Here is a 10256-nt window from a genome sequence, read left to right as displayed (position 1 = left end):
AAAAGCCTTCAGAGGATTTCTAATAACTTTACTTTTACTCATTATTATACTTCAACAAAAGAGAGACTCAAGAAACAGAATTAATTACGAATATTTTCGAGATAACGACAGAGTAAATAAACATGAAACAATCGACAATCACACCAGCGATATATATTGAACCATCACAGGTTAGCCACAACACATACTTTATCTCACATCACTAAAATGTATCTGATGAACAAAGACGTTAATAATAACACCATTTTACAGCTGTTTAACAGCGCCACAGTGGGTCACGCCCATGTAGAACACATTTAAAAAAAAATTAAAAATAGTTGTAGTCTTCGGAATTGAATAAATTATATATCTATTAAAAGGTAATAGTCTGCAGATTCAGAAAACGCAAAAAAGTAAAAATTGACCTTTTCATGATTTTGAGCCTTTCCGGAGCCCCTTAAAGACACGTAATGTGTATCCGCAGGAGATGTGGCCTGTAATTGAAGAAGTGTCATGATGATCACTCCATTGGTAAAAGATTCCGGAATAGTCCACCATTCGGATCTCCGGGAGGGGACTGCCAAGGGGAGGTTACCATGAGAAAAAGATTGAATAATAACCGAAAGGATAACGTTCTACGAGTCGGGGCGTGGAATGTCAGAAGCTTGAACGTGGTAGGGAAACTAGAAAATCTGAAAAGGGAAATACAAAGGCTCAATCTAGATATAGCGGGGGGTCAGTGAAGTGGAAAGAAGACAAGAATTTCTGGTCTGATGAGTATCGGGTAATATCAACAGCAGCAGAAAATGGTATAACAGGTGTAGGATTCGTTATGAATAGGAAGGGTGTGTTACTGTGAACAGTTCAGTGACCCGGTTGTTCTAATCAGAATCGACAGCAGACCAACACCGATAACGATAGTTCAGGTATACATGCCGGCGTCGCAAGCTGAGGATGAACAGATAGAGAAAGTGTATGAGGATATTGAAAGGGTAATGCAGTATGTAAAGGGGGACGAGAATCTAATACTCATGGGCGACTGGAATGCAGTTGTAGGGGAAGGAGTAGAAGAAAACGTTACAGGAGAATATGGGCTTGGGACAAGGAATGAAAGAGGAGAAAGACTAATTGAGGTCTGTAACAAGTTTCAGCAAGTAATAGCGAATACCCTGTTCAAGAATCACAAGAGGAGGAGGTATACTTGGAAAAGGCCGGGAGATACGGGAAGATAACATCATGGTCAGACAGAGATTCCGAAATCAGATACTGGATTGTAAGGCGTACCCAGGAGCAGATATAGACTCAGATCACAATATAGTAGTGATGAAGAGTAGGCTGAAGTTCAAGACATTAGTCAGGAAGAATCAATACGCAAAGAAGTGGGATACGGAAGTACTAAGGAATGACGAGATACGTTTGAAGTTCTCTAACGCTATAAATATAGCAATAAGAAATAGCGCAGTAGGCAGTACAGTTGAAGAGGAATGGACATCTCTAAAAAGGGCCATCACAGAAGTTGGGAAGGAAAACATCGGTACAAAGAAGGTAGCTGCGATGAAACCATGGGTAACAGAAGAAATACTTCACTTGATTGATGAAAGGCCGGCCGCGGTGGTCTCGCGGTTCTAGGCGCGCAGTCCGGAACCGCGCGACTGCTACGGTCGCTGGTTCGAATCCTGCCTCGGGCATGGATGTGTGTGATGTCCTTAGGTTAGTTAGGTTTAAGTAGTTCTAAGTTCTAGGGGACTGATGACCACAGCTGTTAAGTCCCATAGTGCTCAGAGCCATTTGAACCATTTTTTGATGAAAGGAGGAAGTACAAACATGTTCCGGGAAAATCAGGAATACAGAAATACGAGTCGCTGAGGAATGAAATAAATAGGAAGTGCAGGGAAGCTAAGACGAAATGGCTGCAGGAAAAATGTGAAGACATCGAAAAAGATATGATTGTCGGAAGGACAGACTCGGCATACAGGAAAGTCAAAGCTACCTTTGGTGACATTAATAGCAACAGTGGTAACATTAAGAGTGCAACGGAAATTTCGCTGTTAAATGCAGAGGAGAGAGCAGATAGGTGGAAAGAATACATTGAAAGCCTCTATGAGGGTGAAGATTTGTCTGATGTGATAGAAGAAGAAACAGGAGTCGATTTAGAAGAGATAGGGGATCCAGTATTAGAATCGGAATTTAAAAGAGCTGTGGAGGACTTACGGTCAAATAAGGCAGAAGGGATAGATAACATTCCATCAGCATTTCTAAAATCATTGGGGGAAGTGGCAACAAAACGACTATTCACGTTGGTGTGTAGAATATATGAGTCTGGCGATGTACCATCTGACTTTCGGAAAAGCATCATCCACACAATTCCGAAGACGGCAAGAGCTGACAAGTGCGAAAATTATTGCACAATCAGCTTAACAGCTCATGCATCGAAGCTGCTTACAAGAATAATATACAGAAGAATGGAAAAGAAAATTGAGAATGCGCTAGGTGACGATCGGTTTGGCTTTAGGAAAAGTAAAGGGACAAGAGAGGCAATTCTGACGTTACGGCTAATAATGGAAGCAAGGCTACAGAAAAATCAAGACACTTTCATAGGATTTGTCGACCTGGAAAAAGCGTTCGACAATATAAAATGGTGCAAGCTGTTCGAGATTCTGAACAAAGTAGGGGTAAGCTATAGGGAGAGACAGGTCATATATAATATGTACAATCACCAAGAGGGAATAATAAGAGTGGACGATCAAGAATGAAGTGCTCGTATTAAGAAGGGTGTAAGACAAGGCTGTAGCCTTTCGCCCCTACTCTTCAATCGGTACATCGAGGAAGCAATGATGGAAATAAAAGAAAGGTTCAAGAGTGGAATTAAAATACAAGGTGAAAGGATATCAATGATACGATTCGCTGACGACATTGCTATCTTGAGTGAAAGTGAAGATGATCTGCTGAACAGAATGAACAGTCTAGTGAGTACACAGTATGGTTTGAGAGTAAATCGGAGAAAGACGAAGGTAATGAGAAGTTGTAGAAATGAGAACAGCGAGAAACTTAACATCAGGATTAATGGTCACGAAGTCGATGAAGTTAAGGAATTCTGCTACCTAGGCAGTAAAATAACCAATGACGGACGGAGCAAGGAGGACATCAAAAGCAAACTCGCTATGGCAAAAAAGGCATTTCTGGCCAAGAGAAGTCTACTAATATCAAAAACCGGCCTTGAGGAAGAAATTTCTGAGGATGTACGTCTGGAGTACAGCATTGTATGGTAGTGAAACATGGACTGTGGGAAAACCGAAACAGAAGAGAATCGAAGCATTTGAGATGTGGTGCTATAGACGAATGTTGAAAATTAGGTGGACTGATAAGGTAAGGGATGAGGAGGTTCTATGCAGAATCGGAGAGGAAAGGAATATGTGGAAAACACTGATAAGGAGAAGGGACAGGATGATAGGACATCTGCTAAAACATGAGGGAATGAGTTCCATGGTACTAGAGGGAGCTGTAGAGGGCAAAAACTGTAGAGGAAGACAGAGATTGGAATACGTCAAGCAAATAATTGAGGACGTAGGTTGCAAGTGCTGCTCTGAGATGAAGAGGTTAGCACAGGAAAGGAATTCGTGACGGGCCGCATCAAACCAGTCAGTAGACTGTTGGGTGGGGGGGGGGGGGGGGAGAGAGAGAGAGAGACATAATGTTGCCATAAGAGTAAGATATGCGCAGTGCGACAACGACTGTTTGACGAACAGACGGCGCGTCGATTCCACGAAGTCCAATGAGACGATCGACATCCTACTGCGAATCAGATCGGTGCCCCTTTGAATCTGTGGCGTCAGGAAGCCCCGTCTACCAGGGTTGTACGGAGACAAGTGCTCTGCGTAAGCTTCAGCACTTGATCCCCGGTACAACATCCAGTGTCTTTCTACAAGGTTTGGCCACTTACAGTTGTTGATTGCGCACATATCGCGGAGCACCTGGAAGTCAGAGATTTTGTTGAAGACATAAATATGGCACAATGCGTATGTTCGAGAATCTAATGTAGAAAGTTCAGAAGTGTGAGCTGCATCTTGAACTCAAGTTCGCAGAAAGTGCCGTTTTCATCGCACGGATGATTTAAGGAGTCATCCATACGCAAGTAGTGACTGGGCTCCACAAGATTTGGCTTGTGCTCCGTCTCTAATGACCTTGTCGTCGACGAGAGGTTGAACATTAATCCTCCTCCTCCTTCTGACAAAATTTGGCGAAAAGGCCTACTTAGCAACAGAACATAGGTAAGTGAAACCCTACTAAAATCCAAGGGTCTGGCCATTAAAACAGTGAACTCTTTCTTGACTCATAACTGGAGCAACAGCAATTGTTTGTGGTAATTTAACAAAAGCAGTCAGGTTGGATCGCAAATAGTGTTTATTTTTTTGGTAATTGGTTTCACACTGCGAAAAGTGATCTTTCTATGATAATTTAACGAAAACAGTCTAGACCGGAAATGATGTTAATTTCGCTGACGTCTGGTATCAGTCATAGAAAGATAGGGAATAAAACCGGTTACCAGAAAAGTAAACACAATTTGCGATGTATACTGATCGTTTTTTCCAAATGTAAACAGCGGCTTTCCGGTGTAAAAATCAGCTACTGCGCTCTAGGAATGTGCTTCAAAGTACTATCGAAATGTGAAAAAAGATTTTAAAAAATCATTACGCCAATCTGTATTTTGTGCCATGTTGCACAAGGATAATTCTCGGCACTCACACCATAAAAATTTCACCCGTTTCAAATACCTGGTCTGTGTTATCCAACAATAAGATATTCTTGTTGACTTCAAACAGCGAAATTTCAACTAAATTTATGGAAAACTTGGAAAAACTTTGAGCAGAATAACTAAGTGCAGGTGAATGTCCCACGTGACATAATATTGACCGTACCACACTACGTCCGTGGCATGGAGCATGTTTCGAACAACTGTTCACCACGGCCGTCGACCTGACACGGTTTCCATTAATTCAATGATCCCATGCCCACTGGAAGTGAGATTGACGATGCCGTTGAGTCAGTGTGGGAACACGCGTGGGTTTGCTGCAGAGCTCAACGTCCGACAACGGGGGGTGCTCCGGAAACACTGCGACTTTGTGTGCATACAGGGTGTCAGGACGTAGTTTACCATAGCACTAAACTGTATGTACTCGTATTGTAAATAAGATGCTATTATTGGAATTGTTGCTGTTGGTCTTCAGTCCAGAGACTGGTTTGATGCAGCTCTCCATGCTACTCTATCCCGTGCAAGCTTCTTCATCTCCCAGTACTCACTGCAACCTACATCCTTCTGAATCTGCTTAGTGTATTCATCTCTTGGTCTCCCTCTGCGATTTTTACCCTCCACGCTGCCCTCTTGTACTAAATTGGTGATTCCTTGATGCCTCAGAATATGACCTCAGAATGTGCCACAAATTTCTCTTCTCTCTAATTCTATTGAATACCTCCTCATTAGTTATGTGATCTACCCATCCAATCTTCAGCATTCTTCTGTAGCACCAGATTTCGAAAGCTTCTATTCTCTTCTCGTCTAAACTATTTATCTTCCATGTTTCACTTCCATACATGGCTACGCTCCATACAAATACTTTCAGAAACGACTTCCTGACACTTAAATCTGTACTCGATGTTAACAAATTCCTCTTCTTCAGAAACGCTTTCCTTGCCATTGCCAGTCTACATTTTAAATCCTCTCTACTTCGACCATCATCAGTTATTTTTCTCCTCAAATAGCAAACCTCATTTACTACGTTAAGCGTCTCATTTCCTAATCTAAATCCCCGAGCAGCACCCGATTTAATTGGACTACATTCCATTATTCTCATTTATTGGAATTAATGTTCTGATAACTTACTTTCTCTCTTGATGAGCAGAATTTCTACCTCATCTTCGTCTGTGTGCATGGTATTCACACAAACCTTCAGCTGAAGACTGTTAACTGAACGATCGACGTACATTTTTCCATGTGGTTCCGTTTGTTTACTATCAACTCCAGTATTTAGGAGTATTACGTTACCCCGGGTACCTGCTTTCTGTTCTGGTACTGGAGAGTCAGTCAGTTGTGTGTCTTTAATACCGTCGTGTTTACGCGAGTCTTACCCTGTGGTACGTTTTGAAACTGGTTTTGAAGAGACGAAGTGAATTACCGGAATAAACAAACAGCGCTATTTAAAAAGAACCTATTGCTGTCCATAACTTCGTAACGAACAGAGTTGCAAGAAAGTGAACCTTGCCGGTTGACCAATCTCCCGACTTACAAGCTGGACTAAGTTTTTGATTATTTTTATTTTTTTTTTTAATTTTGATTCTGGACAAAATGTTCAAGCCAACTTGGAAAAACATTGAGCAAAATAACCAAGCCCAGGTTAGCAATTGAATCTCACTTGGGGTACAGTGCTTGGTGCCGTTGTGGACGCGCTATAACGTGGGGGCTAAGCTGAAAGTGTTTCTCCCTGAGTATCAATCCCACAGAAATGACGAATGTTTCTAACAACTGTCACCTGTAAACGCCTATTTGTCTTAGGTTCCTGGCGGTCGAATCCCGCACACCCTCTTGTAAAAACTGAAATTCATGACCATTTCTCTTAAATTAAAAGATATATTTTCTTTGAGACTGTCTTCTGGATTCCTTATTTACACACATGCTGAAAGGAATAAAATTTACAAATGAAATGCAACACTTTTGTTCCCAATCCAAGTAATTAAGCAATTGTCCTCCACAGCGCCGCAGAGTTCTTGTATATAGACTCTGGGGCTAAGGACGTGAGAAATAGTCCTAGTGGTGCGTGCAGCGTATTATCTATCCTAATCCTAATCTAAAATATAAAAATGGTAACGTTTCTAAATTTAATTTGTATCATGCAGGAGCACACACCTAGTGAATCACAGCAGCGATTATAATTTTGAGGTACCATGCCACGGATTGTTGTCGAATGTCCTCATGAGTGTTATCATGCCAAATTCTGTCTTCAAAATCCCGGGATGGTTGAAGGCCCCTGCCCATAATGCACCAAACCATCTCAACTGGGCCGAGCGGTCTAAGGCGCTCCAGTCACAGACTGTGCGGCTGGTCCCGGCGGAGGTTCGAGTCTTCCCTCGGGTATGGGTGTGCGTGTTTGTCCTTAGTTCGTTTAGGTTAAGTAGTGTGTAAACTTAGGGACTGATGACCTTAGCACTTAAGTCCCATAAGATTTCAGACACGCAACGCATCTCAACTGGGGCGCGGACCGACGACCTTCCTGGCTGAGGTATGGTTCGGCAAGCACGAAGGCAAGCAGTAGAAACTCTCGCTGTGTGTGGGCGGGCATTGTCTTGCTGAAATGTGCGCCCAAGATGGCTTGCCACGAAGGGCAACAACAGGGACGAATAATACTGTCGACGTACCGCTGTTGAGTAATGGTGCCGCGAGAGACAACCAGAGGGATCCTGCTATGAAAATAAATGGCACCCCAGGCCATTATTCCCGGCTGGTACCCCACCGCTGTTCGTGTCGCCTCCAGACGCGTCTTCGGTCTGGAGTCTGACTGCTGCTGCTCCTGGAGTACCACCGGCTGCCCTCCGTGTCTCACTGCCCCTGTCAGTATGCATCGATGACACAAATACCGCTTTTTGTTTGTAACACAAAACAAAGCGACGCTTTCCGTTCACACTGGGCCTTGCACGAGAGAGTGACGAGCAGCACTTGTTAGCGCCGACTCCACACGCACAGTGCAAAGAACGGAATTCGAAACACCCGCCGAAACACCAGAGGAAATGCGCCTGACGACTGTTAGGAGGGACAGCTGGCAAATGTTGTTGTGTTTATCGAACGTAAAGAAACACAGTGTCACAGGTGCATCGTTTCACCGCTACGGGAACGTCAAGGTTTAGCCGCTACTGTTCACAGACGCTGTTCTGTCATCTAATGAATTGTTTTGGAAGTGTTCCTCAAAGGTCGTTCGTTTAAATTCATGCAATGCTTGCTACTGATTGTCCAACAAGCTCAGAGAAAACATATGCCACAAATAAGGGCTGTTGTTTCAGCCAATCGTCCAAGTAGCTCTTCTGGAATGTCTGTGAGAGTTTCTTACACCAAACGTTTCGTCTCCCCCACCCCACAAAAAGAATTTCACAGGAGCGAGTTCTGGAAAACGTGGAGACGACGGTGTTCGTCCACCACTCCCATTTCAGCTACTGCGAAAAGCATTGTGTAAATCTTCTCTGACATCAACAGCAAAGGGTAGTGGGGGCCTGTCACGCCGTAACCACAATCACCTGGCCGCTGGCGGGACGTTCTCCAGCATATTCCATACTACTTCACGGAATATGTACGGCAATGTCCTCCACTAAACGTGCTAAGCAGGAGACACGGCCCAGTGAGATGGTCGTGAACGATACCAGACCTCTCTGTGGAACACACAATTTGCCTTAATATTTTCAAACGTCCAGACGTGTTTACTGTGTCTGAGCGTTGGCCTACCGGAGTTCCAGTGTTCAACCATTCAATGACCCTTCTCGGGGAAACGGTTCACCTGTGACATTATTGTAACATAACAGTGTGTTTCCTTTTATATCCTATTCCTCTAACCACGCTAAAATTTTGTATATGCATATGCTTTTTCACGGAAGAAAACCGTACAAGTACTCACAAAGAAGTTGTTATTCCAGCAACTTCCACAATTCTGACATATCCTCCGATATACACACATTGTTTTCAAACAGCTTCTTGCTTTTGTTATCAACTGCAGGATTATGGTCTTGGAGCAGCCATGAACCAACATACACTCCTGGAAATTGAAATAAGAACACCGTGAATTCATTTTCCCAGGAAGGGGAAACTTTATTGACACATTCCTGGGGTCAGATACATCACATGATCACACTGACAGAACCACAGGCACATAGACACAGGCAACAGAGCAAGCACAATGTCGGCACTAGTACAGTGTATATCCACCTTTCGCAGCAATGCAGGCTGCTATTCTCCCATGGAGACGATCGTAGGGATGCTGGATGTAGTCCTGTGGAACGGCTTGCCATGCCATTTCCACCTGGCGCCTCAGTTGGACCAGCGTTCGTGCTGGACGTGCAGAACGCGTGAGACGACGCTTCATCCAGTCCCAAACATGCTCAATGTGGGACAGATCCGGAGATCTTGCTGGCCAGGGTAGTTGACTTACACCTTCTAGAGCACGTTGGGTGGCACGTGATACATGCGGACGTGCATTGTCCTGTTGGAACAGCAAGTTCCCTTGCCGGTCTAGGAATGGTAGTACGATGGGTTCGATGACGGTTTGGATGTACCGTGCACTACTCAGTGTCCCCTCGACGATCACCAGTGGTGTACGGCCAGTGTAGGAGATCGCTCCCCACACCATGATGCCGGGTGTTGGCCCTGTGTGCCTCGGTCGTATGCAGTCCTGATTGTGGCGCTCACCTGCACGGCGCCAAACACGCATACGACCATCATTGGCACCAAGGCAGAAGCGACTCTCATCGCTGAAGACGACACGTCTCCATTCGTCCCTCCATTCACGCCTGTCACGACACCACTGGATGCGGGCTGCACGATGTTGGGGCGTGAGCGGAAGACGGCCTAACGGTGTGCGGGACCGTAGCCCAGCTTCATGGAGACGGTTGCGAATGGTCCTCGCCGATACCCCAGGAGCAACAGTGTCCCTAATTTGCTGGGAAGTGGCGGTGCGGTCCCCTACGGCACTGCGTAGGATCCTACGGTCTTGGCGTGCATCTGTGCGTCGCTGCGGTCCGGTCCCAGGTCGACGGGCACGTGCACCTTCCGCCGACCACTCGCGACAAGATCGATGTACTGTGGAGACCTCACGCCCCACGTGTTGAGCAATTCGGCGGTACGTCCACCCGGCCTCCCGCATGCCCACTATACGCCCTCGCTCAAAGTCCGTCAACTGCACATACGGTTCACGTCCACGCTGTCGCGGCATGCTACCAGTGTTAAAGACTGCGATGGAGCTCCGTATGCCACGGCAAACTGGCTGACACTGACGGCGGCGGTGCACAAATGCTGCGCAGCTAGCGCCATTCGACGGCCAACACCGCGGTTCCCGGTGTGTCCGCTGTGCCGTGCGTGTGATCATTGCTTCTACAGCCCTCTCGCAGTGTCCGGAGCAAGTATGGTTTGTCTGACACACCGGTGTCAATGTGTTCTTTTTTCCATTTCCAGGAGTGTATTTGCTAGATTCGAAATGGGTTAGTGGAGGCTCTACGATAATGATGAAGAGAAGCACAGAAGTTGTCTT

Source organism: Schistocerca piceifrons, chromosome 2, assembly GCF_021461385.2.
Source record: "Schistocerca piceifrons isolate TAMUIC-IGC-003096 chromosome 2, iqSchPice1.1, whole genome shotgun sequence".
In the NCBI taxonomy this organism is placed as follows: domain Eukaryota; kingdom Metazoa; phylum Arthropoda; class Insecta; order Orthoptera; family Acrididae; genus Schistocerca; species Schistocerca piceifrons.
The sequence above is the reverse complement of the archived record's forward strand: the minus strand, read 5'-3'. Positions refer to the sequence as shown.